A 14,000-nucleotide genomic window follows, 5' to 3' on the forward strand; every position below is an offset into this window, starting at 1 on the left:
CTCTGTTCTAACAGATAGAAAAACTATAAGCAGATTATTTGAAGTAATTAAGTCAAAGGACAGGATGCTGTAAAATCCCATCACAGAATTGCTAGATCTAGTCTGGAGAGAAGAATAAAGGTGGCTGTGGGGAAAATGACTGCCTTAGTTACTGTTCTGTTGCTGTAAAGAGACACCATGACCAAGGCAATTCTAATGACACAAAGCATTTAATTGGTGGCTGGCTTACAGTTTCAGAGGTTTAGTCCATTATCATCATGAGCCGGGAGCATGGTGGCAAGCAAGGACATGGTCCTGGAAAAATAGCTGAGAGGTCTACATGCTGATCTGTAGGCAGAGAAATGAGTTGACATGGACTTTTTGAAACCTCAAATCTCACCCCAGTGACACACTTCTTCCAACAATGCCACACCTCCTAATCCTTTTAATCTTTTCAAATAGTGCTACTCCCTGGTGACTAAGTATTCAAATATATGAGCCTATGGGGCCGTTTTTATTCAAACCATTGCAATGACTAAGATTTGAAGAATATCTTCCTCAATAATAGTAGGAAACTCAGAGAAGATCTAAATGATAGTAAAGTGAATGTAAAAGGACAGACCAAGAAGAGTTGCTAAGAAGAACTGAAGAGAAGTTACCAGCGAGATGCAGGAGTAGCAAAAAGTTGGAAACCTGTAGATACTCTAGTCAACTCTTTGATTTGGTTTGGACTTTCATTGGTACTTGAAATGTGGAGGTTGAAAAATAGAAATCTAAGAATTATGAGACCCTCAGTTTCTGAAGGATAAATAGAATAGGGCTGAGGAGTGGGCAGAAATATAATGTAGAGAAAGAATGGTAGTCAAGGAATGAGAAGTAAAAGAGATAGGAACACATTGTAGGCACACAAGGTGCTCAATGTTTTGACAAATAAAAGGATAACAGTGTAAGATAAAGCAAAGGAGATGTGTCTTAGTTATCTTTCTATCACTGTCAAGAGATAACATGACCAAGGCAACTTATAAAAAGTACTCAATGGAAACTTACAGTTTGAGAGAGTGAGTCCATGACCATCATGGCAGGGAGCATAACAGCAGGCTGTCAGACATGACTTTAGAACAGCAGCTAAGAGCTTAATCTGAATTGTGTATGTGTGTGTGTGTGTCTGTGTGTATGTTTGCATGCATATATGTGACAGAGGCAGAGGTAGGAGAAAGAGAAAGCATACTAACTGGGAATGGCTTTGGCTTTTAAAACCTCAAAGCCATCCTGTTTTAGTTAGGGTTTCTATTGCTCCAAAGAGACACCATGACCATGGCAACTCTTATAAAAGGAAAACATTTAACTGAGGTGGCAGCTTACAGTTTCAGAGTTCAGTCCATTATCATCATGGTGGGACATGGTGGTATGCATGTAGACATGATGCTGGAGCGGTAGATGAGAATTCTACATTCAGCAGGCAATGGGAAGTAAACTGAGATGTTAGGTGTAGCTTGAACCTATATGAGACCTCAAAGCCCACCTCCACAGTGACATACTTCCTCCAACCAGGCCACACCTCCTAATAGTGCCAGTAACACACCTCCAAAAAAGCCACATCTAATCTTTCCCAAAAAGTTGCACCAACTGGAATCCAAATATTCAAATGTATAAACCTATGGGGATTATTCTTATTCAAACTACCCCATTCCATTTCCCAGGCCCCATAGGCTTGTAGGCATACATATCATAATGCAAAAGGCATTTAGTCTAACTTCTAAAGTCCCCATAGTCTTTTAGTCCCAACACTCTTACAAAGTCCAGTCTCTTTTGAGACTCAAGGTAATCTTTTAATTGTAACTCCCTATAAAATTAAAAATCAAATTATATACTTTCAAAATAAAATGACACATAATATACATTACCATCCCAAAAGGGAGAATAATGAAATGATTCAAAGCAAGACAAAACCCATCAGGGCAGACTTCAAATCCTCTAGCCCTCTATTGGGTGTCTAAGGGCTGAGATGGCTCCATCCTTCCAGATTTGCTAACTGCAACACACTTTTCTCCCTTCAGCTGGTTCCACTCCCTGTCTGGAGCATTCCTTGGCAATATACCACAAGTCCGGCATCTCCAGCATTTTGGAGTCTCCAACATAATCCAAGATCTAGCTTCACACAGTGGTTTCTTTGGGCCTCTAAGCAGGGACATCCTGCCACACATCTGGCCTCAGTTAACCTCATAGATAATTCCAGAACACCTTTACTCCTATATCCTTTATGACTATAAAGCCAGAACCATGTGACTTATGCTACCAAGTTCTGCTTGGGATGGAACCTAGCCACCTTCTTGAATTTCATATGCATAAGCTTTGATTTTGTTGATGGCTTTCCTTTGTTGCATAAGCTTTCCTTTTTACAAGTTGTGGTGAGGGCTCCACTCCCTTTATTCCATTTTACATCAGGTCTTTCTTTAAACTTCTCATCTCTTTGAGCATGAGACTTGTTAAGTTTCCTGCTGTTATATATCTCCTCAAATTGTACTTTTTGTATTTACTTTTCCTGCTTGCTGTTTTTCTTTGTAGACCTGCATATGAGTGATCTCTAATAGCCACATGACATAATCAATATCAGGTTGTCTTGAAAGTATTCCAAACTCTTCAGTTTAGCCTCAGGCAGATTTCTAGGATAAGTGCAAAAAGCAGCTACATTATTAAGGAAAGTATCATAAGAATGGTCTCTAGCCCAGTGGCCAACATTATTCTCCTCTGAAACCACTTGAACTGTGCATCCATAGTCCACATTGCTCTCAGCACTGTCTTCAAAGTTTCTACTAGGATGGCGCATTAAGTCCCACTTAAAGCATTCAACTGCTTTCCTGGTCCAAAGTGCCAAGTCTTCCACATTCCTCAAAAGGAACAATAACAAAACAAAACAAAAACAGCATAGTTAAAGCTGTCACAGCAATAGCCCCACTCCAGGAAACCAACTTCTGTCTTATTTACTTTTCTGTTGCTATGAAGAGACACCACGCACCAAGGCAACTTATAAAAGAAAGCATTTAATGGGGGCTTACAGTTCTGGAGGTTGAGTCTGTGACCATCATGGCAGGGAGCATGGCAGCAGGCAGACATGGCACTGGTGCCGTAGCAAAGAGCTTATATCTGATCCGCAAGCATGAGGCAGAGAGAGGAGCTAACAGGAAATGGCTTTGAAACCCCAAAGCCCATTTTCATTGACACAGCTCCTCCAACAGAGCCACACCTAAGCCTTCCCAAATAGTTGCACCAAATGATTCATTCAAATATATGGGGACCAAGCATTCAAATATATGAGCCTATTGGGGCCATTCTAATTCAGACAACCATAAGAGGTTTTGAGTTGTTTGTTTACGGTGTTTTGGGAGGTATGGGAGGGTTGAGGTAGGGGTCTCTCTATGTAACCCTGGTGAGCCTAGAGCTTACTGTATAGACCAGGCCGCCTCCAACTCCTAGACATCTGCCTGCTTCAGCCTCCCAAGCGCTGGGATTAAAGGCATGTACCACCATACCCACTGGAGTTTTAATAACATGTTTGAGAGAGCTGTTGCTCAGCCTGGTTTCTGCAATAATTTGGAAAAGGATCCAAGTGAAGTCTGGGTGATCCTAAGTCCATAGCACAGGTAAACCTGACTTTCATTCCCTTCCTCCAGGAAAACCTGACCTGGTTGCTACATTTCCCCCCTAAACATTTTAAAGAGTAAGAATAAAGTCCTTTCTGCAACAATAAAAATGTTACAAAGTTGGCACATGAACAGGAATTGTTTGTGTCTAAGGCTTAATAGATTCAGTAACACCAGCTCAACTGTTTTCACTTATATTAAATATGCATTTTATTACGTGGTTCTAATCTTTTTGTATTGCTCTTTAAATTTTTGTGAATGCCCCAGTATTCCTAAAGTCCTGTGTTAGATGCTGTGGGTGATTCTAAAAAGAGCCGTAAGACAGCCAGGGCTCAAGCAGTGTTGTTGACCCATGGGTTGTAAGTTTTTTGACATTGGGAATCCTACTTGATATTTCCTTTTTACTTTGCATAGTACCAAACATTTGGCTGTTGCTGCAGGATTTTTTTTTTTTCAGTATCCTCTACATTGCACCATTGGGTAAGTAGTGCCCGATCCAGCCACTTCTGTATGACTTGGGCAAGACATGCAGCTGTCCGAGCCAGTCAATGTTCTGAAGCCCTCGGAGCAGCAGTGTTCAGCTTGTTGAAGGTAGACGTTTTTTGTGTAAAGGGCAGCCTGCCAGGAAATAGTGTGCAGCCTTGTTCTTTGAAGTTTATAAAGAACTGTTGTGTGCCTCTATTTCCACACCTAAAAAGAAGAAAGCGAGTGGTAGGAACTGCCCTGTAGTCTCACCAGATACTCTCATGTCAAAGTATAGCAATGGAGTTGTAATTTATTTTCCTAAATTTAGGAGAGTTCATATTGTGGTTGTCACCAGAATTAGTAGGTAACTTCATTCCCTATTCAATTTAGCCAAGAAAACATAGCTTCAGAATGAAAACAGGAACCACAGTTCTTCGTGAGTCTGAAAAAATTAGCCTATGGATGAAGAGGAACATTACTCATTTTTGCTAAGCTGGTGCTTGGTTCCGCATTTCTGTGTGTGTTTTACACTAAAAGTTCATAGGACCCCTCATTTAGAATATTTGTTCCCCTAAATTAAGTATACCCAACCTCTTTCAAGGCTTAATTTATTAAAGGCTTTAGAAACTAGCCTACATATTTTCTTCACCTTTACTCCTGCACTCATCCTGAATTAACTTACTATCCGCGTAGTTAGCCTATGTACTACTGTTGAGTAGGAAAGGTTATATCTTGTCTACCATCTACACCTCAGACCAAGTATTCCAAAGCATAGTGTTAGTTATAGATTCTCCCTCATACACCCCAAATTAGCAGTTCCTTACCATGCTTGTCTCCATTGATTCTTATTTTCTTTCAGCTACTCACTTCTTTTACCTTACCTTGGATCATGCCATATATCCAGTTGTAATTGCATAATGCAGACTTTACCTTCTCCAGCCAGACTTGGATCTTAGCTTTCTCAGTCAGTTTCTTCCAGCACAATCAGTTTGGTTTCCTGACATTTCCTCTCCAATGTTTTTCCCCACTTGGTGTCAGACTGTCATCCTTTTCTGATTCTTCTGCTCTGAGACCTGCAGTATGTTCTCCCTCACAGCTTTCTCCTGCCTTCACTTCCTTTCTTCCCTAGCTGCCTTAAATTATGTTGCTACTCTTGCCAGAAGCCACAACTCTCTTTCCCTGCTCTGTGACTTGTGTAGCTCAACACCAAATTGAATCTGGTGCCTGCTGCTGTGGGATGCTCTTTCTGTAGGCTGAGAATATGTGAAGCTACTATTGATTAATAAAGAAGCTGCTCCATTATTCGTAATAGCCAGAACCTGGAAACAACCTAGATGCCCCTCAACTGAAGAATGGATAAAGAAAATGTGGCACATATATACAGTGGAGGACTAATCAGCAGTAAAAAATAATGATACCATGAGATTTGCAGGCAAATGGATGGAACTAGAAAATATCATCCTGAGTGAGGTAACCTAGACTCAGAAGGACAAACATGGTATGTACTCACTCATAAGTGGATACTAGATGTAAGGCAAAGGATAACCAGACAACAACCCACAGGTCCAGAGAAACTAGCTAACAAGGAAGACCCTAAGAGGGACACATAGATAGCCCAGTGAAGGAGAAATAGATGGGATCTACATGAGCAAACAGGGAGGGGGGTGAGTAATGGAGGGCAAAGAATTGGGGATGATAACATAAGGAAATGGGAGGGTCAAGCTGGAACAGGGACAGAGTGGGAGAGCAATGAAAGAGATACCATGATAAATGAAGACATCATGGGAATAGGAAGAAGTAGGGTGCCAGGGAAGTTCTCAGGAATCCACAAGGATGACCCCACCCTGGACTGCTGGCAGTGGTCCAGAGAGTGCCTGGACTGGTCTACTCTGGTGACCAGACTAGTGAATACCCTAACTGTCATCATAGAACCTTCATCCAGTGACTGATGGAGGCAGATGCAGAGATCTAAGGCCAGGCACCAGGCTGAGCTCCGGGAATCTGATCAATGAGAGAGAGGAGGAATTCTGTGGGCAGGGACGTCAAGATCATGATGGGGAAACGTGCAGAAACGAGCATCCACACTAGTGGAAACCCATGAACTGTAGACTAATAGCTGTGGAGCCCCCATAGGACTAGACTAGGCCCTCTGGTTACAGGAGACAATTGTTTAGCTTTTTGAGGGGACCCCAGGCAGGGGGATCAGGATCCATCCTTGGTGCATGGGTGGGCTTTTTGGAGCCCAGTGCCTAAGGCTGTGACACCTTGTACAGACTTGGTACCGTGGGGAGGGGCCTGGAACTGCCTCAGCTATTGTGTCAGGCTCTGCTGACTCCCCATGGGAGACCTTGACTTGGAAAATGTGGGGATGGGGTGTTAGTTGGGGGCAAGGCTGGGGGGTAGGAAGAGGGAAGAGGGGGGATCAGTGGTTGGTATGTAAAGTGAATAGAAAATTTCTTAATAATAAAAAAATAAAGAAGCTGCTCTGGCCCATTGCAAGTCAGGTTATAGCCAGGAGGGAAATCCAAGAGAGAGACAGGAAGAAGAAAGGCAGAGTCAGAGGAGACGCCAACCCACTGCCCAAGGAGCAACATGCCAGCACACCAGTAATGCCACAGCCATGTGGCAAAACATAGATTAATAGAAATGGGTTAATTTAAGATGAAAGAGCTAGCAAGAAGCCTGAGCCATAAACCAGACTGTTTGTAATTAATATTAAGCCTCTGTGTGTTTATTTGTGACCAGAAAGGACAGAAACTTCCATCTACAGGTGCCTGTACTCAGATTGCTGAGTTCACCTAGATATAAAAAAGACTGCAGTGTAGAGTACCATTTTAACACTGCAAATTTAGGATCACAGACTTCAGTTAAATCCCTCTTTATCCATGTTGATGAGAAGAGAACACAGTACCTTATAATATAATAGGCTCAACCATCCTCACCTTGTACTTGAAATATCAGCAAATTCTCCTTCATATATCCAAAGTAATTAACAGAACATTTCAGTTGTTACCTACCCTCTGACTCTGACTTAGCTTCTGTGTTTACTTTCCTCTTTTACTTTATAGTTGGGGGAGTCTAGTTCATCTGGTAGGGTAAATTTCTAATATTTTTTTTTAATGAATAGTTGGTCAACTGAAAAAAACACATCTTAGATATTCTGGGATGAGATAATAACTAGAGAGTAATCACTCCTAAGGATAGTGACCTACCTACAGAGGCTTTTATAAATCCCAGTACTCTACCTCAGGTCTCTTGAGATTTTTTTTTTTTTTTTTTTTTTTTTTTTTTTTTTTTTTTTTGGTTTTTCGAGACAGGGTTTCTCTGTGTAGCTTTGCGCCTTTCCTGGAGCTCACTTGGTAGCCCAGGCTGGCCTCGAACTCACAGAGATCCGCTTGGCTCTGCTTCCCGAGTGCTGGGATTAAAGGCGTGCGCCACCAACGTCCGGCCCTCTTGAGATAGTTCATTCTTACCTTTCCCACTTTCCTAAAAACACACACTTTCCTTAACATAGCATAGAAACAGTGCTACTTGGGAGAGCATTGGTGATGTTTGTATTCGTGAGTACCGATGATGTATTAACTGATAGAGTTGCATGGTAGCTGAGAGTTGAGGTCCTGCAGCCCAGTTTCTCTTTGCCTGCTCTATAGCTTTGGGTAAGTTACTTTCTCTGCTTTATTTGTCTCATCTGTATAATACAAAAGTGGCAGTACTTACCTTACAGTGTTGTGGCAGTCTAATTATGGATACTAAATGAGTTAACCTTAGACTGATAAGCACTCAGTAATAGAAGCTCTTATTCACAATTAAGACACAGCTCTATTTCCTAAAAATAGTCTTATTCATTAATAACAGGAGAGCAATTTTAAAAGCTAGGAACTATTGGAATTTCAGTGATGAGATGTAAAAAGTAACATTTAGAATTGCAAAAGATCAAAGGAATTATTTAGATCATTGGCTCTTAATCAGAAACATGCATCAGAATTGTTTACAAGGTACTGTAACAGTTACCTGAGCCTCCCTTTCACATCTCCTAAGTCAGAATGGCCATGAGCAAGTCTATTATAGCCTTCCAATCAAGAACCAATGAAGTACTTTAAGATTTTAGATTTTTATGATGAGAAAATTGAGACTCAGAGTAAATGTTCACAGAGCACTCCATAAGATTCAGTCAAGCATCCAAATCACTTACCTCCCTTTTTTGCATAATCTTCCTCTTTTCTGTTGCTTGCCTGATATATTGAGAGAAACTAATATAGAAATTTGTCTTTCTTTCAATACCAGAAAGAATAAAAAACACTTTTATTTATTTTTATTTATGTGTGTATGTGTGACTGTGCAGTGAGGGTGTGTGTGTGTGTGTGTGTGTGTGTGTGTGTGTGTGTGTGTGTGTGTGTATGTGTATTGATGGTCCATCAGTGAACCTGGGACTTCCTGTTTTGGCTAGCCTGGCTGGTCAGGAAGCCTCCCAGGATCCACCAGTCTTAATCCTCCAGAGCTAAGGTTACAAATGTTATCAGCCATGCTTGGCTTTTGTTTCTTAATGTGGATACTAGGGATCCAAACCCAGGTCTGCAGGCTTGTGCATTAATCACTTAGTCACTGAGCCATCTTCACAGCCCCACTAAATGCTTTTGAAAGGCACTTTATTGGACTTTTAATTAAAAATAACATTTGCTATGTAATTCATGCTTAGAACTAGTGTACATTTTTACAATATGATTTAAAGTCAATTTTGTCGTGTTTTTCATGTGGGCATCACTCTTTACCACAGTATGTCCTGACAGCTAGTGCAGGAAGCATTGTGTGGCAGAGAGAGAGCTGCTCACTTCACCTTCAGATTGACAGGGTAACAATGCTCTACTGGTTGAAGTAGTTGTGTTGTCTTAGAGGGTTAGAGCATTCCAAAATAAGTATGCACTGCCTATGGCTAAGTGGACCTTTTTTTTTTTTTTAACAACTTTAAGGTTTTTTTTTTTTTTTTTTTATCTTTGTTGTATAAATTTTGTAAGCTATTTTAGAATTTTCCAAAATAGTTGCTGGAAAAAAAGTTCGCAGCTGTTGGTTCTTGTGCAACTTTATTAATTGATAGACTAAAAGACTAAAAACTATGTTGAAGAGGAAGACTAAAAACCATGGTAAAGAAGAAGAAAAATAGGGGCTTTTATATTTTACACAGTGTGATATTATCTTTAAAAATTATTTTCTTTTTTTCTTTTTTTTTTAAAGATTTATTTATTTATTATGTATACAGTGTTCTGCCTGCATATTTTGCCTGCAGGCCAGAATAGGGCATCAGATCTCATTACAGATGCTTGTGAGCCACCATGTGGTTGCTGGGAATTGAACTCAGGCCTTTGGAAGAACAGCAGTGCTCTTAACCGCTGAGCTATCTCTCCAGCTCCCCTAAAAATTATTTTCTTAATCTATGATGTTAGCTACTTTTCTGTTGCTGTAATAAAAGACCGTGATCAAAAGAAACTTGGAGAAAGGGGAGTTGTTTGGGCTTATAGTTCTAGAAAGGAAGAGTCTGCCATTCCCAGTGTTCTCTTTCCTGCCTCCTGCTTATGGATTAAGAGGTAAGCTCCTACCTGTTCCTGCCACCAGTGCCTGTGCTCTGCCATCCGGACTCCAACCCTCTGAAACTATAAACCCAATTAAATCTTTTCTTTTAGCTGGGCAGCGGTGGCGCATGCCTTTAATCCCAGCACTCCGGAGGCAGAGGCAGGCAGATCTCTGTGAGTTCGAGGCCAGCTTGGTCTGCAAAGCGAGTTCCAGGAAAGGTGCAAAGCTACACAGAGAAACCCTGTCTCGAAAAACCAAAAAAAAGTTTCCTTTTAGAAATTGCCTTAATCATAGTGCTAGACTCAATAGTAGAGCAGGAACTGAGACACTGCATACAAACAAAGACATGAAAGTATGAATAGGACTAGTTGGGAAGAAGAGTCCCTTCCTGTAGAGGGGGGAATACATGAGAGGGTATGGGCTGGGGTATTGATGATCAAAATACATCATATGCATCTATTAAAAGGTTATAATGAAACCCATTATGTATAATTAATGTTTGCTTAAAAAGAATTAGTGGTAGGTCATACATATGAAACAATGCAAAACATTGTTACTCTGTTACTCAACAATTCTACCCTTAGGAATATATCCTCAAACTACTGAAAATGTGCACCTATGAAACATGTACATGAAGGTTTACAGCAGTGTGTTGCTAATAGTAAAAAAGTTAAAACAACTCAAATAGCTATCAAATACTGGAGAGAAATAAAATATGGCTTATTCATACAATAGAATATTATTAAGACATAAAAATGAATGAGAAACTGAAAGATTAAATGACTTTGGTGAACCTTCATAATTTCATTTGTAGATCTTTCCATTTCTAATTTATAAATACATTTGGGGTTATAAATTATAAATGTACTGCCTCCTGTCAACATTGTATACTTCTATTTGATGATTTCTGTGTCAAACATTATATGGAAATGTTTCCAAGTATTTTCTGTATTAACTGTGAATGAATAGAACAAAATAAATTGCCTGTGATGGAAAAAAAAAAAAAAAAAAGATGATGTAATTGAACCGGGCGGTGGTGGTGCATGCCTTTAATTGCAGCACTCGGGAGGCAGAGCCAGGCAGATCTCTGTGAGTTCGAGGCCAGCCTGGACTACCAAGTGAGTTCCAGGGAAAGGCGCAAAGCTACACAGAGAAACCCTGTCTCGAAAAACCAAAAAAAAAAAAAAAAAAAAAGATGATGTAATTGAATTATTGCCAAGCTCTTGTTGTTCCTTGTATGACTGGATAGTTTTCTTTTCTGTATATAACCTACTGATTTGCAGAAGTAAAATTGCAGCAGATTCAAACCATAAAAAAAAAAAAAAAAGAATTAGTGGTAGGTCATACATATGAAACAACTGAGAACACTGCTGGATGGCATCTTAACTAGACATTAAAAGTAAGGTGAAGGGACACTACCACCATGGCTTCTGGGCTAGTTGTCTTGCTCCTGATGTAACCTCCAACTTACTCTCCCCATCATCTTCAGTCATTTCTAAGATACATACCATTTTCTCTCTTGGCTGTCTACCATAGTAGCACTCTTTTATCTTTTCTGAGCAATAAATTGCTTTTCTTTATATACAACTTGTTGGAACACTTTCAGCTTCACCTACTGAAAAATGAAAAGGGGCTCAGCGGTTAAGAGCACTGGCTCCTCTTCCAGAGGTCCTGAGTTCAATTCCCAGCAACCACATGGTGGCTCACAACCATCTAGAATGAGATCTGGTGCCCTCTTCTGGTGAGCAAGCATATATGTAAACAGAACACTATATACATAATAAATAAATAAACTTAAAAAAATGAAAAAGTAGTTTGATTGTCGGGAAAATGTACCATTGTAAAATGAAGGTCTGGGGAAGTAGCTAAGTTGGTAGAGCGCTTGCTTAGTATACATGAGGCCCTGGGTTTGATTCCCCAGTACCATCTAAACTGGGTGTAGTTGCTCATCCGTTACCCCAGGACTTGGGAGGTGATAGCAGGAAGGCCAGAGTTCGGATCATCTTTGACTGCATAGCAAGTCTGAGGTTAGTCAGGGCTACACAAGACCCTCTTTGTCCAGAAGAAGAAAACGGAAATACTACAAAAGTAGAAATTTCCAAAAGAGTAAAAAGTAAGCTGTCCATTAATACTGTTGACAGAAAACCTGTAAACATTTTTGTTACAACAGACCGTGGAAGAGTTTGCGTAGTGACTCAAGATTAGAGTTGGTAGCTTGTATAGGAGTGTCTGATGAGTTTGATCAAGAAATTACAGTCGACTTGTTCTAACAATTATATACAGGAAGGGTTTAATGGTGAAGAAAGAAGTAGAGACAATAGGCTAGTAACAGAACCAGGGAGGACATTAAGACGATTTCATCACGTATCTGACATATACAAGGCACTGTGTCTGGTAGGTGCTGGGGACACAGTGGGACTCTGCTCATGTCACAAAGGTTTTCTGTCTAGTGATGGATGGCAATCTCTTCAAGGCTTCCAGATGAGTTCCTACACAACATTTTGTTACTCCATTTTTTTTTTATCTTTGCCTGGTTACTAGGGCATTAGATTCTTATTTGCAATGGTATGTATTCACTGGAATCAAACTACTTCTTCGTTTTTTTTAAAATTTGCCAATTGAAAGTATCCTGACAGCTTGTATAAAGGAAAGCAATTTATTGCTCAAGAAAAAGAAAAGAAAAAAAAGATAGGAAAGTAGTGCTATGCTAGACAGCCAAGGGAGAAAATGACGCCTATCTTAAAGATAACTGAAGATGATGTGGAGAGTTGGGGGTTATATCAGGAGCATGACAACTAGCCCAGAGCTGTGGTACTAGTCCACCTGATTGATTATGAGGCCTGTACTAAGACAAGATGAAAAAGAATCCTTTATGACTCCTTCCACCCTAATCCTAACAGTCACCTTTGTAACTAAGGGGTGTAGTGGGTAGGCATTCCAGCTTTGATCTGGAAGTTCCAACCCCATTGAGGCTTTGGTAGCGGTCACACCTACAAGGCGGGGTTGAGAGAGGACGCTGAAGACCCAAGGACCGGGTGTGCGGGTTCTCTTGGTTCCTGGACCCTGGACGCTGTAGGTAGACCGAGCAGAGTTCTCCAGAGAACACTGCCGGACTACGCCACACCTTTCCCAGACCCTGCAACCTATCCCTTCACTTGTAAGTTACCCCACAAAATAAACCTCCCTTTTAACTATGTGGAGTGGCCGAAATAATTTCACCAATAAAGGGGTGGCTAGCTGACTCAGATTTGGAGTTGGTTCAAATAGGAGGTCTCAAAACCATAATAGATGCTCAGTATACCTCATTAGACTTAGAAGTAGGATCTTATTGTCAAATGATCTCTTTTCTGGTTCCTTTCTTACTTGGAATATGGTTCTTCAGCTTGATTCAGTGAGCTCCTTGATAAATTCTTCTTTGTATTATTTAGTCCAATTGCCAAATTGCTTCCCAAGCTTTAGTTAAAAAAACAAAACAAAGCAAAACAAAACAAAAAACCCAAACCAGGTATAGTGGCACACACCTTTGTTGTTGTTGTTTTTTTTTTTTTTTTTTTTTTTTTCGAGACAGTGTGGTGGTATTGTGTTCCCCAAAATATTGTGTACCTTAATAAACTTATCTGGGGTCAGAGAACAGAAAAGCCACTAGTTAGGCAGTGGTAGCACATGCCTTTAATCCTAGCATTCCAGAGGCAGAAATCCATCTGGGATCTCTGTGAGTTCAAGGCCACATTGGAAACAGCCATACTTGGTGACTCACGCCTTTAGTCCTAGGAAGCAAGCCTTTAATCCTAGGGAGTGATGGTAGAAAGCAGAAAGGTATATAAGGCGTGAGGACCAGAAACTAGAAGCATTTGGCTGGTTAAGCTTTCAGGCTTTGGAGCAACACAGTTCAGCTGAGATTCATTCTGGATGAGGACTCAGAGGCTTCTAGTCTGAGGAAACAAGACCAGCTGAGGAACTGGCAAGGTGAGATAGCTGTGGCTTGTTCTGTCTCTCTGACCTTCCAGTATTCACCCCAATAACTGGCCTCGGGTTTGATTTTATTAATAAGAACTTTTAAGATTCCTGCTACAAGACAGGGTTTCTCCTAGTAGTTTTGGAGCCTGTCCTGGATCTCGCTCTGTAGACAAAGCTGGCCTCGAACTCACAGAGATCTGCCTGGCTCAGCCTCCTGAGTGCTGGGATTAAAAGTGTGTGCTGCTGGGTTTTGGTCTACAAAGCAAGTTCCAGAACTGCCAGAGCTGCTACACAGAGAAACCCTGTCTTGAAAAACAAACAAACAAACAAATCCCTACATGAAGGCTGGGTGTGGTGGCATTCAAGAGTCAAAGAGAGACACACAGATCTCTT

This window comes from Peromyscus leucopus, chromosome 8a (genome assembly GCF_004664715.2).
Source record: "Peromyscus leucopus breed LL Stock chromosome 8a, UCI_PerLeu_2.1, whole genome shotgun sequence".
NCBI classification, from domain to species: Eukaryota; Metazoa; Chordata; class Mammalia; order Rodentia; family Cricetidae; genus Peromyscus; species Peromyscus leucopus.